This window comes from Coenobita brevimanus, chromosome 86 (genome assembly GCF_032717465.1).
Source record: "Coenobita brevimanus isolate Jiangsu-jjx chromosome 86, ASM3271746v2, whole genome shotgun sequence".
In the NCBI taxonomy this organism is placed as follows: Eukaryota; Metazoa; Arthropoda; class Malacostraca; order Decapoda; family Coenobitidae; genus Coenobita; species Coenobita brevimanus.
Genome location: NC_137039.1, coordinates 26510591 through 26537406, shown reverse-complemented (window position 1 = coordinate 26537406; position 26816 = coordinate 26510591). Strand labels below are relative to the sequence as shown.

General features: G+C 41.1%; 1 protein-coding gene across 1 annotated transcript in view; it reads right to left on the bottom strand.

Moving 5' to 3' along the window:
• The window catches only part of LOC145410619 (vascular endothelial growth factor receptor 2-like), a 105369-nt gene extending 88221 nt beyond the window's left edge, over positions 1 to 17148 (bottom strand). Inside the window, exon 1 of the mRNA XM_080280732.1 lies at positions 17095 to 17148. The gene's annotated coding sequence lies outside the window, so the exon portion shown is untranslated. The remainder of the gene's footprint in view (positions 1 to 17094) is intronic.
• Between the last annotated feature and the right edge of the window lie 9668 nt (positions 17149 to 26816).

The following is a 26816-nucleotide window of genomic DNA, read 5'->3' as shown; positions in this document are numbered from 1 at the left end:
CACGCGGTCAAAATTTAAAATGGCCCTCACTACCCACGCGGTCAAATTGAAACTTGTCAAATGGCCTCAACTGGTACTCACGCGGTCAAATAGAAACTGTCAAAAGGCCCCAGCTGACAGCCTACTCACGCGGTCAAAACAAAACCCTGTCAAATGTCCCCAGCTGGTACTCACGCGGTCAGATGGAGAGCCGTCAAGTGCCCCTCACAGCTAGATGGTAGAGACTAACTGTATACTAGGCTAGAGCGGATACGGTCTACCCCCCACAGGAAGGAATCTCTGTTGTCCCTCATGTGGCCGTATTCTAGAGAGCTTAGGAGGCTTCGTGGCACCCTTCTGTTGGCGACTTATCTTAGTTTTGACACTCGGTTGCATGTTGACACTGAAAACTACTGATGATTTGACTCCAGTAAAATCTCCGGGGTCTGAATGTGATATGTTACTACCTTTCCTATCTGTCTATCCATCTACCTATCTATTTATCTATCTATCTACCTATCTGCCTGTCTGTCTATCTATAGCCAAACACCTTAATCCCGTAAGGAGTGGCCACAAACAAATCGCATCCATGTCCCCCTGTCTTTTGCCATTTTACTGCCCTCCCTCCAACTGACACTCTCCTCTCTCATTTCTCTCTCCGATCCATTCCTACACATCATCCTCGGTCTCCAACACCCTCTCTCTCCCTCCACCTCACATTCACTCTTCCAGTCAGTCTCGCGCTCTCCATCCTCTCCTCATGGCCAAATCACATAAATGTATTTCTCTTAACCCTTTCAATCACATCCACATCAGCACCACAACGTTTCTTCACTTCCTTATTTGTCTGTCTGTCTCTCCATATAACTCCATATGCTGCTCTCATATATGTCATTTCCTGTGCTCTCACTCTTGACTTGTGTCCTTCCAACAGGGTCCAAGCTTCACTTTCATACGTTAGGGTGGGGATCACAATACTGTCTTGCAGCGACTTTTTTACTTCCATACTCACTTCCCTATTCCTTATCATTGCTTTCAACGAACCAGCAACATTTCTCCCTGTACTTCATACTCTAATGTCCATCCCTAATCATCACAGTACTTAAATACTTGAATGCACTCAACATTCTCCATCTGCTGACCATCCAGCCTCACTCTGCATTCTGTGACTTCATTTCTCTCAACGACCGTAACTATTCTTTGCTACATTCACTCTTACATTTCGTTTCTTTCACATACACACACACACACACACACACACACACACACACACACACACACACACACACACACACACACACACACACAGTCACCAACCCTTGCAACTGACTAGGGTGTGGTCATTCGTGTGTACCTATGCTATTTCATATATATACTAATGGACAACGCCGCGTGAGTCATTATCCCGCATCGCATCACCGATATTACCAACATTACCGGCTTGTCATCATGAACACCAAGTATATATAACGCAAACATATACCGTAATTTAGTAACGAGGCTCGCCGTTTAGACACGTTACTTTAGTCTTCTAAATCAAACTTGGTCCAAATTTTCGCTGTTTTTATCTGTTACTATAGTTTCCTTTCTCTAACACGGCCCTAATTTTCGTTATTCCACATAACTCAGTGGCAGAATAAGACGAGACTAACGCAGGTACGTGACTAGCATCCTATTCTAGTGCTAACCTATCGCTACATCTCAGCATCCAAGATGGTGAGATGACAATTTGAGGCCAAGGTAAAGTAAAAAGAGTACATCTATCATTTAAAACTGCACAGTGCTCACAAAAACATCTTACCCAAGTCATCTGAAGTTTCACAATAAGAGCTATTAACCAATGTTGCTTTTTTACGAGTATAAGGCAAATATTTCTGGTTCCACAGTTCATTTACAGCTACTTTCTTACAGTATACTTGTTTTGCTTATTTTCTTATTGCACTATTAGCGTATTTAATGTCACTTATCAATGCCTTACCACACGGCTGTACTCTTCACCTTGACCCAGATTTTCGTCCTTTTGCAGCAGAAACTGACAGTGCTACAGCTCTACATCCTTTCCATAGCACTTCTTCGTGATTGGCAACATATTCTAGTGTTAATCTCTTGTTACAACTTAGCAATGAACATGGAGAGAAGGAAATTTTTGGCCAAGATAAAGTATAAAGGGTATAGTCTGACTCCACTTCCTCCATTTTGACAATCTAAACTGTCTTCCATTTTATTTTCTGTTGCTTATCTTTTTCTATCGCACTATAAACGCACTGAACATTACTTATCAATTCCTCCTCGCATTCCTATATTGCCTTCGTTATAACCTGACGAAGATGGCTGACCACTATCACCTCAATTGATGAGCAAGATTGGAGGGGCCATTTTGATAACCAAGGAGACACTCATAGAACAATTACGGTAATTTTTCAAGATGTGGAAACTGATCAGTTCCGTCAGGTCTTTTACACTAACCTGGCCCATATTTTCATCCTTCCATAGTTTATTTCGCGCAGTTCATTGGTGAAAAAAAAAAAAAAAATGCTATGGCTCTACGTACCCCCGGTACCTTTCCACCGCACTTTTTCGTGACCAGCATCACATTCTAGTATCACTCCAGTATCACAACTTGGCACTCAAGGTGGAGAGATGACAATTTTAGGCCAAATTAGAGCAAACGTAAACTTATTTCCACTCCCCGCAGGTGCTTAACACAGGTGACTCCGAACTGCCTTCCTCTTCGCTGCGATAGGCGAGGAAATGTTTAAGATAAGGGGGGCAAGAAGCGGTCACCCACTCCTATGTTCAAAAAGGCTTATCTTCCCGTGTTCTCCCCATGGATTCTTCGCCCTTATCTTCCTCCGCTTATCTCGGCCTGTTTGCTGATTAGATAGGGTGTCCTCATATCCTGTTGTGAATGATGGAGGGCCTCAGAGTATTGTAAGAACTGATCATTCATAAGGCCTGTTTGCTAGGTCTTTGCTTAACCTGGACAAGATATTCTTTTTCTTTTTCTTTTCTTTTCTGTGCATTTCAGTGACAGAAACAGACAATACTTAGGCTCTACTTCCTTTCCACAGCACTTCATTTTGACTACCATCGTAATTCCAGTGTTAATCTACTGAAGCAACTCAATATTCAATATAAAGATGGCCAATCCGTTCTTTTGTAGCTTATGTACCGTAGTTCAGTGGCAGAAAAGAACAATACTGAAGTCCCTACATCATTTCCATAGCACTTCTTTGTGACTAGCATCATAATTCTAGTGTTAATCTACTGTTACATTTCTGCATTCAAGACAGAGAGACGGCACTTTAAGGCTAAAACAAAGTGATAAAGGGTGTAGTCTCTTAAACCACTGATGGACGAAAATAATTAAGTACACCTATTAACCCCATTCACTGCGATGGCGTCTTATCAGTTTATCTTTGCCATGAAACGATTTTATTCTGGATGGGAGGGATTACTCAAACGGGTGGGGTTAGTAACAGCACTTATCAACCCCTTCAGAATGAGGGTTTTTTCTGAAGATGGCAAAAAATCGTCTGGAGGTGGTAAGAATAAACTAAGAAGGGCTTCCATGTATGTATGTAGGTACGAATGTATGTGTATGTATGTATGTATGTATGACGCCCAGAATACCACTATTATTACATTCTTGTCAGCCGATTCTATTCAGCCAAGAGAAGACCTGTAATGAAGGGGTATGTGAAGGCCATAGCCAACGTAAATCTCCCCCAAGTTAAAATAATAAGATATCAGGAATAAAACGAATATTGACGTCACCAGAGATAATGGCTGAAGTGTTTGTAGCAGAGGAGCGTATGTCAAGGGATTTAATTTCCGGCAGATCAGTTTAAAGCTAATCCACATCTTCCTCCATGCCAATCAAATCCTCCCGCTGATACGGAGCCAATCAACCCCTTCAGTGCGAGGACCTCATTTGTTTTACTGTTACCATACTGCACTTTATGACGTGCTAGAGAGGTACGCCTTCACGCGGTGGCACTGATATAACCGGACAGTTCTTCTGCCTTGTTATGCAAGTGTTCCTAAACTCCCTCCCTATCCCCCAAAGGAAAGATGGTGGACTGCGGAACCACTTAAGCCTCGGTCCACTGGGTTCACAGGCAAATGAGCAGGGAATTTCTACTACTACTACTACTATTACTATTATTATTATTATTATTATTATTACCCTAATAAACTACCAGTGTTGTACTATACTCTTCACTTTTACTTGGCTTAAAACTGATATCTCCCCATTTTGAAAACTGAGCTGTAACAGGAGATTTACACAGTAACATGCCGCTAGTCACGAAGAAGTGGTATGGAAAGGATGTAGAGCCGTGGTACTGTCTTATTCTGCCAATGAGCTACAGAAATAAACTGCAAAAGGACAAAAAACTCTACCAAGTTAATGTGAACGAAGTATAGTAGTAACAGTAGTAGTAGTAGTAGCAGTAGAAGTAGTAGTAGTAACTCTAGGATCATTTAAATATGAACTCGGTGGACTGCAGGCTTAAGTTCCTCGTCTGCGTCCACCATCCTCGTTTCGGGGGATAGGGAAGTAGGCGAGAGACGTTTGTATAACCGGGTAGCTGAGCCCCCTGGTTATATCAATGCCACCACACGAAGGCGTCCCTCCAGCACCAGTGGAGCCAGTAAGAGAGATTAACGGGATATCACAGCATTAGAAAAAACAAGGGGAAGATACAGCTTATTAACTCCCCCACTACGATGAGACTGTAATTGGTTTGCCCTTATACACACGATATAAGTCAACTTTAGAGAGCTTCGTGGCGCCGGCAGGGACTCCACCACCCAGTCATGTCTGTGCCACCACCTGAAGGCGTCCCTCTCCACCACCACCCACAGTAGTAATGGAGTTAATGAAACCTATATATGTCTTTTCAGTCCGATAAATTTCTCCTAAGCTCAGTATTTGCGTTTGGAGATTGAAAATTCGAAGTGTGAAGAAATAATAATACTTTAGCTTTGACTTGGCTCAGATTTTCATTTCTATGCTTATTTCACGTAGCTCAGCGCCAGAAGACAATGCTACGATTCTACATCCTCTTCATGGCACTTCTTCGTGACTGGTATAATCTAGCGTTAATCTACTGCTACATCTCAACATTTAAGATGGAGATATGGCAGTTTTAGACCAAGTTAGAGTAAAAAAAAAAAAAAAAGAAAGAAAGAAAAAGAAGGTAGAGTCCAAAACATCTCTTCAAAGCAAAATAAACTTGTCTGGGGAGAAATCCAACTGAGTGAGAGCCGTATCGTTTTTCACCAATAAAGATAATTTTCCTACTTTGATCAGGGGAAAAGAACCACTAATGCTCTCTCTCTCTCTCTCTCTCTCTCTCTCTCTCTCTCTCTCTCTCTCTCTCTCTCTCTCTCTCTCTCTCTCTCTCTCGTTTTAATTAACACGAGTTACACTGGTGATTTGTTATGGTAGTAGCCCGCCCCCCTCTCACTCTCTCTCTGTTTATGGCAGAAAAATCAGGGAAAGATACTACCCTCCTCAAGCACACAATGATAACACCACTTTAGCTCGTATCCTTAAGTGGCTTGCGAGACTTCCTAACGTCTCCTTCTTGGCGATTTATTTTGCACATTACACCACACTATCATCTTGTATGTTACTGATGATGGTACAAGAGAATAAGAAGACTAATACGCTAAATGATTCGCTGAGGATGAGGTGCTACGAAGCTTCCCATTGGACATCAAAACGATTAAATTAACATGAGAAAGCTAAGATGTAAAAACAAAATAAATCGCTCACGTTAAGTTGTTAAAGCTAAATAAATAGCTATCGTTAAGACATATATATATTTAAAACACATCGCTCACGTTAAGATGTAAGTGCAAAATAAGTCGCAAACGTTAAGATGTAAAAGCAAAATAAATCGCTAACGTTACGACGCAAAGGCACAATAAATCGATAACACTAAGATGTAAAAGCAAAACAAGTCGCTAAAGAGGATTAATTTTCTAAGAACGCCTCCTAAGCGAGCAATAATACACAAACACACTTCGTACGTCTGGCAGGGGCGCGGGCACGATAAGGGTGACGCCTTAGGAACCATATTAAAAAGCAGCCTAAGTGATCCATTTTCTATTTTACTAATTTTCATCAAACTTAACGATTATCACAGCTCCTTCCTTCGCACTTCATCGATTCTTGTTTCCTCCGAGTTGCCTGTGAGGTGTTTGACAGATGCTTAAAGGTGAACGTAAAGGAATCCTACGCACGGCTAAATATAAGACAGTCAGACTGGGAACAATTCTTTCCTTTGTTGTGGAGGATCTGCCAGTAGTATTAATAAGACACTTGCACTGGTAATTTTTTTTCTTTTCCTGGTAGTAGCCTTCCCCTCCTCCCCCCCCTCTCTCTCATCTTTATTATCTTCTTTTTCCTTTCCCTTTCTTCCTCCCTCTACCTCGGTTCTTCCTTTCCCTTCCCTAATTCCTCTCTCCCCTCTTTCCCTCTCCTCCTCTCTTCCTTTCTTCTTCACCGAAACCTCTTCCTTCTTTCCTCTCCTCCCTCCCTCCCTCTTCCTCTCCCTTCCTGTTTTGATAAGCCGTTAATTCCCTCAACAAGAACCAATTAAAAACACTGAGAGGAAAACCACCAGTCAATTACCCCCCACCTTCACCCGTATCGCCTACACTCACACCCTCATCTACACCCACACACCCCACCCATACCAACATCCCTACCCTTACCCTTTACCCTCTCACACCTTCACCCATACCCCCACTGACATCCCCGTCCAAACCCACCCACACCCACACTCACACCCATCCTCACCCAAACTCGCACCCACTCCTATCCACTCCATATTCACACTCTACACCCATATCCTCAATCCTACCCACACCCATCCTTATCCTCACCCCAACTCACACCCACCCCTGTGCACTGCCACATCACTACTCCCATATCCTCAACCACACCCACCCTCACCCACACCCATCCCTACCTACATGTGAAGTTCTGGGACAAAACAAACAATATATAACAAAATCACACAGCATTTTCCTTGTCGTTGAATTATTGAAAAAGGCTTAACATTATTTCCTTATTACAACGGTGCCGTGTGAGTGTGTGTGTGCCTTATGTGTTTTCCCTGAGTGCTTGTGTCCTGTGTTTTCCTTGATATTATCTCTCTCTCTCTCTCTCTCTCTCTCTCTCTCTCTCTCTCTCTCTCTCTCTCTGTGGCTAGACTGTTCTCTGAAGTGGGTGACTGTGCTTCGTTTTTTTTAATTGACAATGCAGTGCTGTGTAAGACTATGACTCTCTCTCTCTCTCTCTCTCTCTCTCTCTCTCTCCCTCTCATTGTAATATTAAACCCACAACAAAAAAACACGAAATGAAAATACTCTCCGACGATGAAAGAGGAAAAAGAAATACGGAAATCACGACACTGTACCGGAGAAGACCGTAGACGAATCTTTGCCAGAGAAATACACATCTTGCCGAGGTTGAACGAATACATAAGTGAAAAATCGAACCATCTGAAACAGGCATTAGTGACACATAGGATTCTCATTGTGTTTCGAACAGTTGTAAATCTGCTTCGGACGGAATCGGGAATATCGCTTTTTTTTTTTTTTTTTTTTTTTTTCCTGTGCGTTATCATTTAATATTTTCCCCAGTAATTTCTCTATCTTTACAACCCTGATAATATTCTACCCATAAATTCTTCACATAGCCCGATAATAGAGATCAAAGCGTTGTTTTCCGGGACACACACACACACACACACACACACACACACACACACACAGGTGGGGAGGCTGTGTGTGCATCTAAGTGTTTCCTGTTAAAATATTCTTGCCATTCCCTCTGTACACTCATACATCAAGGTCATACCAAAAGAAGCTAGTACCCACCGTCCACACTGAATACATGAATTTATTTATAAGACTATCATTCAGGACTGGGGATTCTTTTTTTTTTTTTTTTTTTGCGGGGGGGGGGGGCATGTCGGTGGGTATTAAGGAAGATCAGTAAATTTTGTGTTAACGAATTTCACTAGCTCTTGCCAGGGTTCGAACTCAAGTCGTTTCGGACAAGACCTCTCCTGCCACTCGGTCACCACCCATCAGTAACAAGTATTAAAAAAAAAAAAAAAAATGGTTTAACATCACAGATTTCAAAAGTTAGCGCCCACACAGACATGACCAAAAACATTAACCCCCCCATAGGAATGCAGAAACGACAGACCCAGCAATAAATGAATAAATAAATAAATAAATATGAGCCTATAAAAATACTCAAGTTATATACAGTACAAAGGGTTCTATATGTACCTTTGGAGATCTCGTATCCCTTTTACCTATGCGATTTATTCTGTATACGCAAAAAAAAAAAAAAAAAAAAAAAAAAAAAAATCGATTTTAAAACTGCATAAATAACACACAGGAGACTATTACAGGAATAAAAGGGAAAATAAATCACAAAGGAACAAGTGCTACGATCTTAACACCCCCCTTGAAGACTTTCCTAAGATGAGACTAACTTACGAATGTTTAGAAGTAAAAAAAAAACGTTGCATATGTTTGGTTATCTAAGAAGCATATGGTGTTACTTAACCAGAGGATGGTGTGTGTGTGTGTGTGTGTGTGTGTGTGTGTGTGTGTGTGTGTGTGTGTGTGTGTGTGTGTGTGTGTGTGTGTGTGTGAGAGAGAGAGAGAGAAAGAGAGAGAACCAGGTCGCCTAGTTAGAAAGATGCATGGGTTAGAGAAGAGTGGTGCATATGCTAGGCTGGATTGGGCTGGGTTAGGTTAGTTTAGGCTGCGTTAAGTAAAGCAAAATTAGACTGGGTTGGGCTTAGAGCAGTTGAGATGGGATGGGTCGGGTTGGGTCAGGCAGGGTTAAATCAGACTCGGTTAGGTGAGGTAGGGTTAGGTTAGGTTAGGTTAGGATAGGCAGGGTTAGGCTTTGTTTAATTTAGATGCAAGAGTTTTAGAGTTAATATTGGCAGTTTAGCATCCCCTGTCGGCAGTCTTGGGGAAGGGTAAATATTTGGCTGTGTCGGCCTTGGGGAGGGAAGGGGAGAGGAGGGGAGGAATATGGAGGGAAGGGGAGGTAAATGTGGAAAGCGGAGGAAGAGAAGAAAGATTTAGCTGAGCGGGGGTGGGACGAAGAGTGAGTGGGAGGAAAGGAAAGGGTGAGGGAGGGGTGAAGGAGTGAAGATGTGAGGGAGGAGTAAAGGAGAGGTGCAGGAGGAGGGAGGGATGGGTAGAGAAGAGGGAGAGTGTGAGGGAAAGATGCAGGAGAAGGAAAGTAAGGGAGCGAGTGAAGGATGGAAGAGTGAAGAAGGAGCGGAAGGGAGTGGAGGATGGAGGGGTGAGAGAATGAGAGATAGAGTGAAGAAGGTGAGGACAGACAGACAGGAAGTGAAGGTAAGATAAAGGGGTGTTGGTAGTGAGGGTGATGAGGCAGGGAGAGAAGAGTGTGATGAGGACAGGCGAGAAGAGTGTGATGAGGAGGGGAGAGAAGAGTGTGAAGAGGGGGGAAAGAAGAGTGTGATGAGGAGGGGAGAGAAGAGTGTGATGAGGAGGGGAGAGAAAAGTGTGATGAGGAGAGGAGAGAAGAGTGTGATAAGGAGGGGAGAGAAGAGTCTGATGAGGAGGGGAGAGAAGAGTCTGATGAGGAGGGGAGAGAAGAGTCTGATGAGGAGGGGAGAGAAGAGTCTGATGAGGACGGGAGACATGAATGTGATGAGGAGACAAAATGTGGTGCAAGTGGTGAAAGGATGGATTGCCCAGGCCTGCTCTTAACTCAGGAGGTTACGTAACACCTTCTCGTTAGCGATTTCTCCTGGATATTACACTTTGACACTCTCTTGTATAAGTGTATCCTCTTAAGTTACTCCCTTAACAAACAACAGGGCATTCAGGTGTGATGTTCCGAATAAGTCGCCGATCAGAAGGTGCTGCGGAATCTCCAAAAAGCCTCACAGAATGCAACTGATAAAGCTCCCGAACACATTCTACTTAGCGTTTACGTGTTATAAACAGAGCATTATTTTCTTGTGCTTTATTTAAACAAACTATGTCAATATGAAAAAACATAAATAACAGACTATACAGGAACAATATGGCCTAATATCGAAAATAAATCGCTTTGGAAGATGTGCAACGGTACGAGTGTCCTTTGCTAATGAGAATACGACTCTCTCTCTCTCTCTCTCTCTCTCTCTCTCTCTCTCTCTCTCTCTCTTTCTGATGCCTACGCTATGGCCTCGAGAAATTGAACTGTTCAGAGGAAATGTGTTTGCAGTCAACTGAACAGGCCTTGCATGTGTGTGTGTAATTCACCGGGTCGGTCAGGATCACTTCATGGTCGTGATCGTCAGCTTTTACCCCCCGGAAGGGAGCTGAGAGCTCATATAGTCCGATCTAAGGGCAAGGCTGTGACCTTCACACACGCACACACCCGTCCCCTTGCTCGAGGGGGACAGTAACCACCCACTTCGTCAGTGAAACTTTTCGCAACCTGAGCGAGGGGCGAACTCCCGTCTACCAGATGGCAAGCGAGAACGTTACCACTGAGCCAGCGAGCGGTGTGTGTGTGTGTGTGTGTGTGTGTGTGTGTGTGTGTGTGTGTGTTGTAGCCTCTAGGAAAACTTTCAAACATCTCGGCTTTCCACAAGAAGTGGGAAAAAATAGGAGAAAATATGGAAATTAGGACAAAAAAATATCAGACGAAGAGGAAGGAGGAAGAGGAAGTAGGAAAGAGGGAAGTGAGGAGAGAAGGAAGGAGGGAAGTGGAAAGAGGAGGGAGGAGAGAAGAGATGAGAGGAGGAAGAAGAGAGGAGAGGAGGAAGAAGAGAGGAGAGGAGGATGGAGGGAAGTAAGGAGAGCAGCAAGGATGGAAGCTAGGACACAAGGAAGGAGGGAGAAAGAAAACGAATAAGGAAGAAGTGAGGATGATTAGAGAGAGAGAGAGAGAGAGAGAGAGAGAGAGAGACTGCACTAACTTATCGTCTACACGTTTGCTGCTTAAACCAACACTTGCATCCTAAGTCATTTCCATCATCACTTATCACTATCACTTTATCACCATCACAATCGCTATCACTATCACCTTATCACCATCAGGATCACCATCAACTTATCACCATCACTATCACTATCACCATTACTATCACTATCACCTTATCACCATCATTATCACTATCAACTTATTACCATCACTGTCACTATCACCATCACTATCACTGTTACTGTCACCTGATCACCATCACCATCACTATCACCTTATCACCATCACTATCACCTTATCACTATCACTATCACCATCACTATCACCTTATCACCATCACTATCAAAATGTCACGCTAACCTTCTCACCAAATGTCACAAGCAGAGAGCGAGGGATATGACACACTAACAGATAAAGGAGAAAGAATAACAGATCAGAGAGAGAGAGAGAGAGAGAGAGAGGGAGAGAGAGAGGGGGGGGATAGCCAATAACAGAGATAAAGATAAGAGAGGATAGCAAGAGAATAACATATAATTAAGAAAATGAGAGATGAGGGAACATAAGAGGATGGCAGATAAGAGAATAACAAATATCGATAAAATAACAGATAACAACAGAAAAAACAGATAATAAAAAGGATAACAGATAAGAATAAGATAATGGAAAATAAGACAATATTTCTAAAATAACTATATATAAAATAACAGATAAAATACGGTACATAAAATAACTGATAATAAATGTAATAACCGCTAATACAGATATAATAACATAATATAGATATAATAACAGATAACATACATAAAATAACAAAATATAAATAAGAGAAAATAACATTATATAGGTAAATGAACAAGATAGAGATGAAATAACATAATATGGATAAAATAGCAATATAAATAAGATACTGTTAATAAAATACATTAGAACAACAGATAACAGAGAGAACAACAAAGAAGGGATCAGATTCCTTTAGAGACGGATGTTATTATTTTTGCTTTGTTCATTCGCTGTATCCTGGGTGCTGGAGAGGGACGCCTTCGTGTGGTGGCACCGATATAACCAGGCGGCTACAATGTCTGGTTGTACAAACGTCCCTCAGCTACTTCCCTATCCCCCGAAAGGAGGATGGTGGTCTGCAGAAGGGCAATTTAACCCTGCAGTAGTAGTAGTAGTTGTTGTTGTTGTTGTTGTTGTTGGCTAAAGACACCCTTCTCCTGCAGTCCACCATATTGTACTCCTTTCGGGGGATAGGGATGAAACAGAGGGACATTTGTACACCCGGGCAATAAAGCAGCACAATCATATCACTGCCACCACATGAGGGCGTCCTCTCCAGCATCGACTATAGATAGCACGGATAAATAAGATACGACGGGAAGCTGCAATAATAATAAAAATAATAAGTAGTAGTAGTACTAGTAGTAGTAGTAGTAGTAGTAGTAGTGGTAACAGAAGTAGCAGAAGAAAACAAGAACATCAATAATAATAATAATAATAATAATAATAATAATAATATATAATAATAATAATGATGTCATCGTAGGGTCATGAGAAAAAAAAAAACTACGCTGTCCAATTGGCGGTATCTGGCATCTACATTTCCCTTATTCACTCTTGCCACATCCTCTGAATCAGCTGGGAATTTTAATGCTGATGTCATACGCTTATCTTTGCTCTTATTTACTCACTCCTTAAGGGTAGGCTTGTTAGTGGCGTTACATTAAAAAAAAAAAAAAAAAAACTAAATTCAATACACCAGTTCATTCCCACGTCCCAACCCAATGCCCAACGTATCGTACCGCAATACTTAACCTAATAGGCTATCATTTTGCCTGTCATTTTTCTTTCCATCATTTCAGGTTTCATATATTTATCTTCACCTTCTTGCATCCAGTGACGTATATTTCATTTCATTTCATTGCTTATTTAATTAATTATTAATTTATTTATTTGGGAGAATTACAACTGGAGGAGAGATGCAGACTTATAATGAACTCCTTAACTAAAACCAGGATTTCTTACAAGAGAGAGAGAGAGAGAAAGAGAGAGAGAGAGAGAGAGAGAGTGTGTGTGTGTGTGTGTGTGTGTGTGTGTGTGTGTGTGTGTGTGTGTGTGTGTGTGTGTAGCAAAGCAATGATGGTCTGTTGCAATACAGCCTTCAGCAATGCACACTCCCTTGCATTCCCTACTTTCCCTATTGTCTGCGAGGAAATTCACACTGAAGTTCACTATACAGGGTGGTCCATATATAGCGCCCCTCTTCCACTCCGCCAGGGGATTCCTTGTTTTGCTGGAACGGCTAAGTCTGCGCTATCAACATCCATCCTGTGTCATTTATTCATTTGTTACCATACTCACAGACACGCCAAGGCCCACACCAGCAGACCAAGCCGTCCCCGCAACACATGGATCAATCTACGTTAACAATGTCTATCCTATGTCACATAATCACTTTCTACTCTGCCACACTCACGCCCACATCAGCAGACCAAGCCGTCCCCACAACACAGGGCTCAATCTGCGTCATCAATGTCCATCCTTGTCACTGACGCATTTTCTGCTCACACTCCCTCACTCACATCCCTTCCTTAGCGATTTCGTTTCCACATTACATCGCAGTATCTATGTATGAGTTATTTGTGAGGTACAGGGTATACGTGTGCAGTTACATGGAGAGGCAGACAGACAAATGAGGAAGTGTGAAGGAGTTTTGTGGTGTTGATGTGGATGTGACTGAATGCGTTCCAAGAAATACACTCAGTTTAGCCTTGTGGAGAGAATGGAGAATGAAAGACTGACTAGAAGAGTGCATGTGAGTGAGGTGGAGGGGATAGAGGGGGAGAGAGGGGGAGACCGAGGATGAGATGGAGGGATGGAATGGAGATACGAGAAAGAGGGGTGTGAGCTGCAGGAAGGGCAGCCAAACGGAAGAGGACAAGAGGACATGGTGGCAAATCGTCTGCAGCCAGCCATGACGGGGTTATGGCGTCTGGCTATAGATAGATAGAAAGACAGATAGATGTCACTATTAAAAACTGTCGATATTAAAGCAATGTCATCCAAGTGAATGTTAAGTGTACATTATCATACAAAATAACTCTCTGCGCCACAGGTGTTTGCACGTCTATGCCACCTAGGATAAGACCTCTCCTTCCAGCCAACACACCTCCTGGCAAACTTACTACTCCCCATCCTAACGACACAACCTCCCTCACCTCAACCCCTGTCACCTTCCCGCATGCTCAGTACTTCATAACCTCGACTCTGCCGCAATCCTTCAACACACTCTAACTCACCCACATGCACTCTGCGTCTCTTCATCACATCCCTCGTCTTAAATCCCTTCTCCTAGTAGGTAGCCTGATATTCGAACACCTAATCTAAACTCTGTTCACTTTAACTTGGCCTAATTTTACCTTCTCTTCATCTTAACTGCTCAGAAGTAACAATAAAGAAGTGCTATGGAAAGGATGAAATGCCGCAGTATTGTCTTATTCTCTCGATGTGTTGTGGTAAGCAAAAAATTAACACAAGATTATGGCGTTAATCACGAAAAGGTGTTTTGGAAAGGATGCAGAGCCGTAGCATTATCTTGTTTTGTCACTGAACGACGGGAAATAAGCTACTAAATAACACACATCCCCAAAAAGTTCAAACAAATAAACTTCCCCACCATCATACACTCAACAGCGTCTCACTGTCCCATTCGTAGTCTAACTTTTACATTCCTTCTATTAACTGAATACACAGACTGTTGAATTATACTGCAAAATGACAAAAATCTCCGAAAGTTAGGGCAGACCAACCATAACTTATTCCAACCTAAAACACCTTCACTCACTCATCCGTCTCTTCGTCTCGTCCGTAGTCAAACTTAATTCCTCTTCTTCACCGGGTACCCAGACTCACCTCCAATTACCGTATCCTCGTGAGAATAGATGGCTACGTAGCGTCTCACAAGTTTATTTCTCCATATGACACGTAAATGTTAACAATAATAATATGTAAGCATGTCAATAGTGAACAGTATAATAAACGAGAAATCATACGTAAACTGAATTGCTTACTAACAGGTGCTATACAGTGTACAGCCTCTACTACTACTACTACTATTGCTACTAATGCTACTACTACTAATAATAATAATACACCTATTAGTGCCCTTTCAATACGCTGGTCTACGTGAGATGAATTTAGCACGCACACACACATACACTGAACTACCATACATACCGGGTACACATAAATATACACTATACACACACATGAAGACTGCTAGATAAACCACCATTGTAAGGTAATCTCTCTCTCTCTCTCTCTCTCTCTCTCTCTCTCTCTCTCTCTCTCTCTCTCTCTCTCTCTCTCTCTCTCTCTCTCTCTCTCTCCACACACACACACACACACACACACACATACACACTTGAGGCATCTTGTATTACAACACAGGTCATAAAAAGTCCAGTGTTAGGCTATACCAGAGAGAGAGAGAGAGAGAGAGAGAGAGAGAGAGAGAATGTTAGGGGTGAGACTGCCTAAAGTGACCTTCAAGTATTTTCTCCTATTCAGTATCGATATCTATTTTTCCCCTATTATTTTTTATTATAAGACACTATTTTTTCTTCTAAGACGCACCGTTTCTCCCTACCGAACACCACCACCTCGTTCTTGATCTATCCTGCCTCTCCCTGCCCACACACACACACACACACACACACACACACACACACATTTATAGGCTACAGCTACAGTATACAAAGTTCTCTCCCAGTCCGTCCCTCCGTCTCGGTCCAACTCTCTTCATCGTCCAACCATCGCCATCCTCTCTCTCTCTCTCTCTCTCTCATGATATATAGGCATCCCTTTTTTAAACACACACACACACACACACACACACACACACAATCGGCAGATATACCACTGATTAATAACTTCACTGCCAGGATGTACGTTCTATCATATCCTCCTATCACCTGACGATTTTACTCCGCTTGGGGAAGACTTTTGGAACAGGGGGGCTAGATATGACCTTCATCAACCGCTTCACAGTGAGGTCTCTTGCTAACTCCAGACGATTTTACTCACCTTGGACGAACTTTTTTGGAACTGTAAAAAATATGAGCCTCCATTAACCTTTTCACTAACAGACGTCCTTCCCATGGTGAATAAAATCGCTGGGATGCAGTTAGAAAAAAAAAAATCTTTAGGCTCAGGAGGTTAGGTGAAATATGACCCATCTCACTTTAATGATGTTTAGTACGTATTTTCTGAAGGATTATATTCCGAATACTAATTATTTTTCGAAGGCTCCTGCAGAAATCATTATTCTACTGTATATTTTTTTCCCTCACCCCATCCTTCTCAAGTATGTGGGTCAAGGATATTACCGCGTGCAACCCACTCCTTCCTACTCTCCCTTCATCGGCTTAGGTTGTTTTCTGCATTCCAATACATCTTAGTTAATACTTTCCTTGCTTTACCTTTCATCTCTATACTGACAATGATGCTATAAATACCGTGTCATACAAAATATTACCGTGCCATATGGGAATAAATAAGCAGGGAAAAGGTGTTCCGGGACTTCCTTAGCTGACAAGAACACGGAATCTGGATACGCCCATGGGTATAGTAATAATAATAATAATAATAATAATAATAATAATGACTACACATGGTTAGAAAAAGTACAATTAATTATAAATATGAACACCGGTATAATAAGTTTCAGGCAGCAGATTTGTGGTAACAGGGGACATAGCAATCGGTAAAAGCGAAAACAACAGCTATGAGGACGAGCCTCTCTACATCAACTTAAACAGCAGCAACGAACAGTAGTGGTAGTAGTAGTAGTAGTAGTACTAGTAATATCGGGGTACACATCTGGAACAGTAACACTATTTCTGTGTGCACAGCCTAGCAGTGACAAGCTATGAATGATTTATGCACCCGCGGAGCAAGAGACGAACCAAAAGATAAACAAACTCACTGCTTTCGAGCCTAGAGCAATAAGAAGACATACTGTTCTGTAATAACACACCCTCAGTTGCAATCCTATCGCCCACCATCAACAAGGAGGGTGTGTCTAGCGAAGAGATAAAAATAAGCACCGTACTCACCACAGGCGGATAGGCACCAGCTCCTAGCAAGACGGACACCCCTCACACATTCTCTCACTCTCTGCGGTACGATACGTTTTCCAGCCACTGGTCACACCTCTGCATTCATGTGGCGTATTTGGCACTGCTACGCACCGTAAATCTTAAATAAAGAGTTGCGAATACACTCAGCAGGTCGGCAATGCTGTTATGGACTGTGAAAGCCGAAGAGTAACTATTTAACCCAGGCGAGCGTGTTCTTTAAAAATAATTTGGAATGTGGGGATCAAGAGGGGATTGTTTTCTTCCCTGTGTGACTCAACGTACGGTAACACACCTTTTTACCACTGGGTGATTCACAAGATGAGTCAAGGACGGAGGTGCGGAGAGCAACACGCCCTTACTTCTCTGAGTCTCACGGAAGACTGACTCCCCTTCCGAATCCGATTCCGTCATTCATGTAGAGGCACGGGTGATATCAACTGGTGTTTTCTCAATGTTAGAGTCAATGTAGCTCTGCAAGAATCATAATTTCACGTCATTTGATTATTTACAACGTGTTTGATCAACCTATAACGTGTACGAATTACGGAGGTTTACATAAAACGGCATTCGACAGATCCTTGTCACTAAGCAACCTCAGTGCTGCCATTGCCACCACATTCTAAATTTATATTAATTTTTGTAAACTATGTGCAAGCCTCTCTCAATCTAACAAGCCATTTATGCTTTCAGTGGAACATTTTGCTGGCGAAGATGAAGAAAATTTACAGGACAAACTTATCATTATCAAGTTATCATTCACTCGTTATTGATGAGACATGACGAGATTGCCAAAAGCTTCCACATTCCTTTACTGCACCCCATGAGAGTATGTTTAATAGAAATCGTCTTGCAGTAGTGAGAACAAAATTAATGGGTCGTAGTTTTATGGGAGATATCAAATGAGGTTAATGGAGACTGCTTCTGCCCCTTACATGATCAAGTAATTCAGCATGGAGGTGGAATGAATGAATTTAAAGGTCCGCTTGCTGGAGGGTTTAAATGACTCACACTGATTTTGCGTCATGTGATAGGCGTTTGGGTACTGAGTGACTTGGGAGACGTCATAGCACCTCTTCCTCAGCGATTTACTTTGCATGCTACACCTTAATTTCTTCTTCGTTACTAGGGCCAAGCATGTCGATACTAGAAATACTAAAATACAAAATATCAATGCGTAATATAAGTAATAAATCGCCGTGAAAAAGGTGCTACGAAGCTCACAATGTCACTTTGAATCATAGACCTTAACCTTTTTACTCCAAGGACGTCGCACCTTAGTTAAATAAAACCTTTGACATAGCAAAAATAAAAGAACATCTAGCCTTTGGTTCCTACTTCCTTGCAAGAGAGAGAGAGAGAGAGAGAGAGAGTGCTCATCGACAGCTTCAACACTCAGGCTTCTATGACTCACAGATGAATAAAATCGTGCGGGGTTACCTGCAATACAATAGAGTAGTTCCGACCATAAGAGGGGAAAAAAGAGAAAATGCATCTCGTTTTTATTCTTACAACCTCTTGATTTTATTACGCAAGGAGTGTTCGAACTGGAAGGGTTGGATATGGCTTTCATCAACCCCTCCACTGCTTCCGGGTTCTTCCTAGGCTGAATAAAATCGTTTGGCAGCAATAGAAAATATTATCTAAAAACCCGTCGGAGAATTGAAATGGTTGAGGCCGTAACTGTGACGTGCGTGGGGTTGCATGGCCCCTCTCTCTCTCTCTCTCTCTCTCTCTCTCTGATAAATAAGTACACATAGCTGAACAAAGTAATCTAATATGTACCCAGTCTAAATTTACAGCTACTGGTAGACATTCCTTAGCCTAAAAGAACATGAAAATGCACCAGCGCTTCTTAAAAATAAATAAATTAATTTAAAAAAAAAGGAATCCTTCTTCAAAACATTTACCCTTTCCCAGCTCGATTGGAAGTGCCCAGTAGGAGATGCCACACGTTCCCCAGATCAATATTTGTCAGGACATCATCATGAATTTCGGAGCTTCTGAGGCGAGAATGAGTCATTTTAGCGGCTGGAATGAGACACTGCCGGCAACTAGAAGGAAGGAATAATGAAGAACTAGCATCAAGACATAAGATGGCTCTATGGCACTGCAGGAGTAGAGGGAAACTAATGGGAGGAAGAAACATGGAAATATCAAGAAGAGACGTAGGACAGAAGAGCAGAAGATGATAGTAAGGAGGGAAAGACTAGAGACAAAACGGCCCCTTTTCGTCGCCTCTTACGGCAAGCAGGGATGCTGGGGAAGTGCTCAAGTGTTCTTTCCTCCCCTCCCCAGATGGGCTGGAAACTAGAGTGAAGCCTGGTCGTTCAGTGCACTCTGACTCGCTCATCCCAAGTCGTTCGTGCGTCTCAAATTTTTTGTACGAATTTTACAGATGTTTGTCTTCTAGCGGAAAAAGACAACAGGCAACGGATTTAAACCTTAATTTTCCCCATAGATAAAACTTATACTGAAACTCTCAGAACCTACAGATGTAATTTCCCTATTTGAATTATAGATTTATTTTTTGCGGGGAGGGGGGACAATATTTTACAGTCTGATGAACTAGTTCCTCAAAATTTCCGAAGGCGTTTGTATTCCCCGTCGACCTAATGCTGAGAGAAGGCGAGTCAGACCACAGAATCACATTTCTGGAAGCTTAGTGTTGCTTCAAAATACTTCGATCTCCTCCAGAACGCCGTCGGCCAGGCTACGAAAGGAAAAAATATGGGAACAAGTTAGTGCTGAATATGTGTGTGTGTGTGTGTGTGTGTGTGTGTGTGTGTGTGTGATCAGTAGCACACACACACACACACACACAGAGGGAATCGTCGGAGGTAGACGTCTGTCACCGGCGCTCCATACCAGACCAACACGGCCAGAGGCATTACCTAAATAAGTATCTTTGAATGAGTCAAGCTCTGTACCAGGTTAGACTAAATGATTTTTCATTATTAAAAGGAAAAGAAATAATAAGTTTAAATAAGACTGGTTCAAACAGAACAGAACCACGATGCGTTGAGTCAGCTGGGTTTGTTTATACTACAGCAACACGGGGAAAGCGTACATACTCTGTAAGTACATACTCTGTTCATTTAGTATTACAAAATGGATACATACTTTAGTAAAACAAATTTGGAAAAGAAAAGGGATAAAAGTAAAAAGCAAAATGATGATTTCTACCAAGAACTGGTTGAAGTGGAGACTCACAATAGACTGGTCGAACGTGTACACAAACTAGAAATGGCTTTCAAAAATGAAATTGATGAAATAAAGAAGCAAATGCACTTGCAAAAGGAAGAGATAGAAAAACTAGGAAGGGAGGCCAATAAGAAAGACACAACCATCAGTGAACTAACAGTGGAATTGAGTACGCTTAGGAAGAAAGTGAGTGAAATGGCAAGTACAGTAGTCAATCACGAGAGTGTTATGGAAGAGTTCAAAAATGACACAGAGACAATTAGGCAAGCAAGCAGTCTTATGGACCAGAGCAGTGATATTGAGGAGAAGATAACACAGGTGAATGAAGCTGTGCAAAGCTACAAAAATGATGTAGAAACCACGTATGCTGAAATGGTGAAAGTAAAGAAAGACTTAGAAACAAGGGTGGAGGAAAAAAGCATTAAAAAGGAAGTGAAAAGAATAATCCAAAACAATCCAAAGTTAGTCAGAGATTCAGTAGAAATAAATAAATCAATAGTAATCACTGGTATAGAAGAGGAAGAAGTTAAAAACAAGATCACTAGCGACAAAAAGGAGATGGCAAATGTAATGAGCTTACTGAAAGAAGTATCAGAGGAAATCTGTAGTAAAGACATAGAGGAACACAAAAGGTTAGAGGTTAGGGAAATACGAGAAAAGCAAGACAAGACCTCTAAAGGTGACTTTCCAGAGTGTAAACACTGTGGAAGAGATACTAAAAAATGCAAAGAATCTTATGGAAAAAGAGGAGTTCAAAAATGTATGGATAAAAAGATGCCTAACACAAGAGGAACTGGAATTACTGAATGAGAAAAGGGAGGAAGCAAAAACAAAAAATGAGGGAAGATCAGAAGAGGACAAGAAGAAATTTTTTTACAAAGTAATAGGATTGCAGGTACGAAAGCGGTACACAAACAGGATGGAAGAAAAAGGAGGAAGGTAGTAGAACCATGTCATGACAAGTATATAAACAAGATGATAAAGTTGATGTACTCAAATGTGGATGGAATGGTATCTAAATTACTAGAGATGAATGATTATGTCAGAGAAAATGAACCACAAATAATATGCCTGAGACAAAATTAACACCAAGGATATCCAATGACATACTAAACTTAGAGGAATACAATATATGGAGAAGAGACAGAAATTTAAAAAAAGGAGGAGGAATTATAATATTAACTAAGAAAAATCTAAAAGTCAAAGAAATAAACCTAGATATACCATCACAAGTAGAACTGATTGCAGTAGAGATCGACACATCTGAAGGTCAAGTAATTGTAGCCAATTTGTACATGCCACCCAGATCAAACACATGGGAAAGAGACGAATATGAGGATCTGGCAGAGAGTACAATTCAGAGTATAAGATCCTTGCTACATAAAATGGAAGAGAAATCGGAAAGAATTATACTAACTGGGGATTTCAATACAAATATAAATTGGAATACTCTAGATATAAATAGCCAAGAAAGCTGTTGGGACCAAAAGCTCCTGGATCTCGTACAAGAGTTTTTCTTAACGCAACATGTGAGGGAAACCACCAGAAAAAGAGGACTTGATGTACCTTCAGTGCTAGATCTAATACTTACTAGGCAAGAAAATGACATTGACAGTTTAATATATCACCCTCCACTCGGCAAAAGCGATCATGCAGTACTAAATTATAACTTCAGGATAGCATATGACATAGTAAACAGCAATGACAGTTACAAAAAGAGCCTAAACCATAAGAAGGGAAATTATCAAGACATAAAGAAGTATTTCTTAGAAGTTGATTGGGAAAATGAGCTTAGAGGACAAGATTTAAATGCTGTATATAAAAAATTTTGTGAATTTTATGAAATAGGAGTCCAGAAGTACATCCCACAGCACAAAGAAGCAGATAAGAAAATACAGAAATGGTTCAATACAGAATGTAAAAAATCAAAAGAAAGAAGAGATTTGTTGTGGAATAGATACAGAAGACACAATAGTGAAAGGGCGTATAATAATTACAAACAGGCAAGAAACGACTATACAAGAATAAAGAGGGAAACCCAAAAACAGTTTGAGGAGGATATAATAAATAAAAGTAGTGATCAACCAAAGCTGTTTTACAGCTATATCAGAAGCAAAACCAAAGTAAAAGATATAATACAATCCATTACGGACAAGGGAATCACTTATACACAAGAGAAAGATATTTGTGAAGCACTAAATAAGAATTTCCAATTAGTTTTTACAGAAGAAAAAAATTTTGAGAGGGACTATGTGGAACACGCATGTCCACACATACTACCAGATATACAAATAGCAGAAAAAGTAATACAGGAGGAGTTAAGTAGATTAGACAGAGGAAAAGCAAGTGGTCCTGATGAAATTTCATGTTGGGTATTACGAGAATGTGCAAAGGAGTTAAGTAAACCATTATTTTTAATTTTCAAGAAATCCTTGAGTCAAGGGAAACTACCTGATATTTGGAAAAAAGCAAATATAGTTCCATTATTCAAGAAAGGAAATAGACAAAATCCTCTCAACTACCGACCAGTATCACTGACCAGTGTTGTAAGCAAGGTATTAGAAAAACTTATAAGAAAAGCTTGGGTAAATCATCTAGAAGAACACAGTATGATGACAGAAAGACAGTTTGGTTTCAGAAAAGGAAAATCATGTGTTATTAATCTGTTGAGCTACTATGACAGAGTAACAAATACAATACAGGAAAGGGAAGGATGGGTGGACAGTATCTATTTAGATTTCAAGAAAGCTTTTGACACAGTACCACACCAAAGACTTTTATGGAAACTGTATCATCAAGGAGGAATTCGAGGCAAACTGTTTTGTTGGATGCAAGACTTTCTCATAAAAAGAGAAATGAGGACAGTACTAAGAGGAAACTACTCATCATGGAAAGAAGTGACTAGTGGAATACCACAGGGTTCGGTGCTGGCACCAATCATATTTTTAGTGTACATAAATGATATAAACAGTAACACTGGAAATGAGAGCTATCTGAATATGTTTGCAGATGATGCAAAAATACAAAGGAGAATTACTAGCACAGACTCTTGTAGGGAGCTACAAGAAGAATTAAATAAACTTCATGAATGGAGTAGTACATGGCAAATGGAATTCAATGTGGACAAGTGTCATGTAAACAAGTTTGGTAAAAGTGGAAAAAGACCTGATTGGGATTATAAGTTAGGAAATAAAACCCTATACACATCAGAAAGAGAGAAAGACCTAGGTGTGATTATCTGTAACAGACTATCTCCGGCTGACCACATCAGCGAGAAGGTACGGAACATGTATACTCTGCTTGCAAATATGAGAACAGCATTCACATACATAAATGAAGACATGCTAAGAAGGATAACAACATCATTCATTAGACCAGCCCTGGAATATGCATTAGTAGTCTGGAGTCCTCATCTCAAAAAGCATATAGACAAGATTGAAAAAGTTCAAAGGGCCGCTACAAGATGGATACCAAGCTTAAGGGACATAAGCTACGAAGAAAGACTAAATAAACTGAATCTACCAACACTACAGGAGAGAAGGAAAAGAGGTGACATGATAATGCTATATAAGTGTATATCAGGAAAGGAGAAAATAGACATAAATGATTACTTAACATATGAAGAAGCATCAGCAAGAGGACACTGCAAAAAACTGCATAAGAAGAGAGGTGATAAAGACGTAAGGAAATTCAGTTTCCCAAACAGAGCAATTGATCAATGGAATGCACTACCGAATGAAATAGTGTGTGCCAAAACAATTCACAAATTTAAGGATATGTACGATAAATATGGTTTAAGACTAGGTCAAGAGAATTAATAAGGTCTGCCCATCGAGGTACCAGTTTTCACCCCTTGTGCGCATGACGTCACAAGAAGTGTCAGGTAAAGCCCTGAGTGAAGTCAGTTCATCAGTCTCCACTGACCCATACACCAAGAAGGATCTCCGTTTTCTGTGAATTCGCGAAATATTGAGGGAGGGTCTCTTTTATTTTTATTTATTTATTTTTTATTTTTATTTATTTATTAGTTTTTTTTTTGGGGGGGTAAAATGCCCACTTTTTGTGCAGCGAATGGGTGCAGAACTTCTCGGGTTAAAGGCATTAATATAAGCTTCCACAGATTTCCTAGGGATGTGGAAATCAGAAATAAATGGGTCAAGTTCAGCAGAAAAACAGATCCTTGTTTTATTCCTGCCAATTCCTACATATGTAGCAAGCACTCTAAAACAACTGCATATGAGAGAAACCTGAAGTATGAGGGGGCCCATGATACTGGAGACAGACTAGATTCTTTTGATCAGAGAGATAAGAAATATATATATTAATAGCAACATCATAAAATGAAAATCTAGTATTCAAGGATGCACACTAGAACTTAGTCATGTTGGTGCTAACCGTGGAAGTTTAGTAATTAAGGAAATCCACCTGTAATGTCGTCTCACGGGAATGAGTGTTGCCAAAAAAATATTGGAAGTTTAGAAGAAATATTTTGCCCATTTATCCAAGCTTTTCATCCTTAGGCTTATATGTTCGGCCAATGAGAACTTCATATTCTTATTGTATTCATTTTCATATAATTTCCTTGCACCCAAAAATATTGTAAAGTTAGATAAAAATTCGGTGTTAATATTTATGTTGGCAGTTTGTGGGATTCTCTCTCTCTCTCCTCTCTCTCTCTCTCTCTCTCTCTCTCTCTCTCTCTCTCTCTCTCTCTCACTTCTGCTGACGTCACGGATAAGCTGCGCGTGGAGAGACCTTATTAATTCTCTTGACCTAGACCTAGGTTTAAGACACGGGACAGTACGAGCTTGACTCATTCCTGTAAAGATACAATTAGGAAAGAACAATTAGGTAAGAACACACCGCTCGCTGGCTCAGTGGTAGCGTTCTCGCTTGCCATCTGGTAGACGGGAGTTCGCGCCTCGCTCAGGTTGCGAAAAGTTTCATTGACGAAGTGGGTGGTTACTGTCCCCCTTGAGCAAGGGGACGGATGTGTACGTGTGTGAAGGTCACAGCCTTGCCCTTGGATCGGACTATATGAGCTTTCAGCTCCCTTCCGGGAGGGTAAAAGCTGACGATCACGAACATCAAGTGATCCTGACCGACCCGGTGAATTACACACACACAGGCTATTAAATTTCCTCATTCACTTCACCCATTCTACAACTATTTAAATATCCAAATCCAGCACGCATAGATATATTAAAGTTCTCCGTATATATAAACACCCAGTGACTTTAAACCTTCATGCAAACGCGCAAAAAATTATTGAAGTGCCCCATTCAAACGCCCAGCGACAATTTAAATATCCCGCTTAAACAGGCACACAAATTAAAGTCTCATTCAATCGCCCGGCTACTCTATTTAAATCCCCCCGACCAAAACAAACACTGAAATTTAAATGTCCATCATTTATACGCCCGGCAACTCCGTCTAAGGCTCGCCATTTATAACTTTTAGCGGTATGTTCAAAACTCACGAACTCACACCACTAAGGGTCGTATTTAATGAGGCATAAGAGACTACGTAGCACATTTTTCTTTGCGATGTATTGCCTGTATTACACTTTTACAGTCTCTGATATCGATGTATAGCTTCTGTCAATAACATACGAGGTGATAATGAAGTGCATCTAGGTTACACAATAAGTTAAATCGCAATGATCGAGGTGCTATACGTTACAAATTTTCCGACGCGACCACACACTTTCCTAACGTCATTACGTCGAAGTACAAAACCAATTTAGCCAGTGTATGGAGCTGTCGTGGATCAGCGATTAACGTACTCTGCGTGTTTCCCAAATCTAGGGTTCGAGTCCATGCTCTGGCGGACATTTAAAGTGGGCGCTGGTAATTATTCTCTCATGTGCCTGCGTATATTTTCACTATGACGGTATTGCTGATGAAACATGCTCTGATACACACAAACTTAGCCAATACAACACACCGACTTTCACATGCATCACTTCCTGCAATCACCCGTTCACCATTCACATTTCATCAGCATGGGAAAAGGTTAATTTTGGCTGTCACTCAGTTTCCCTCGGAAATGGTGCTGTCTTCCAGTGGGACTAAAACTGACTGATCCAGCTCCAGATCTGCCAAATCATTCTCTTGATGAATAACTAGAATAAATTATATGTCACCGGACTGAAAGGGTTATGCAGTTTTCCCGATAGACAAGTGCTTTATTTATTTATTTATTTATTTACCATTCTTCCCTGAGTCATCTCATCCAGATCCAAACGAGCAACCCCTGAAGATATTAACGTTTTCTGTCAAGACACTAATGCCAACGTTCTTTATGGCTGAGTCAGTTTAGGGAGAACTATGCTATTTAGGCCTCAGTCGGTACTTGTAAGCGAGTCTTCATCGCATCTCCTCCTTATCTGTGCCCTCATAAACCATAAATCTCTCTCTTCGGCTCTAACCTTAGTGTAGGAGCTGATAGTTGGAATATCCGTTACAGATTGGTGTACTATTACCATCACTGTCAAA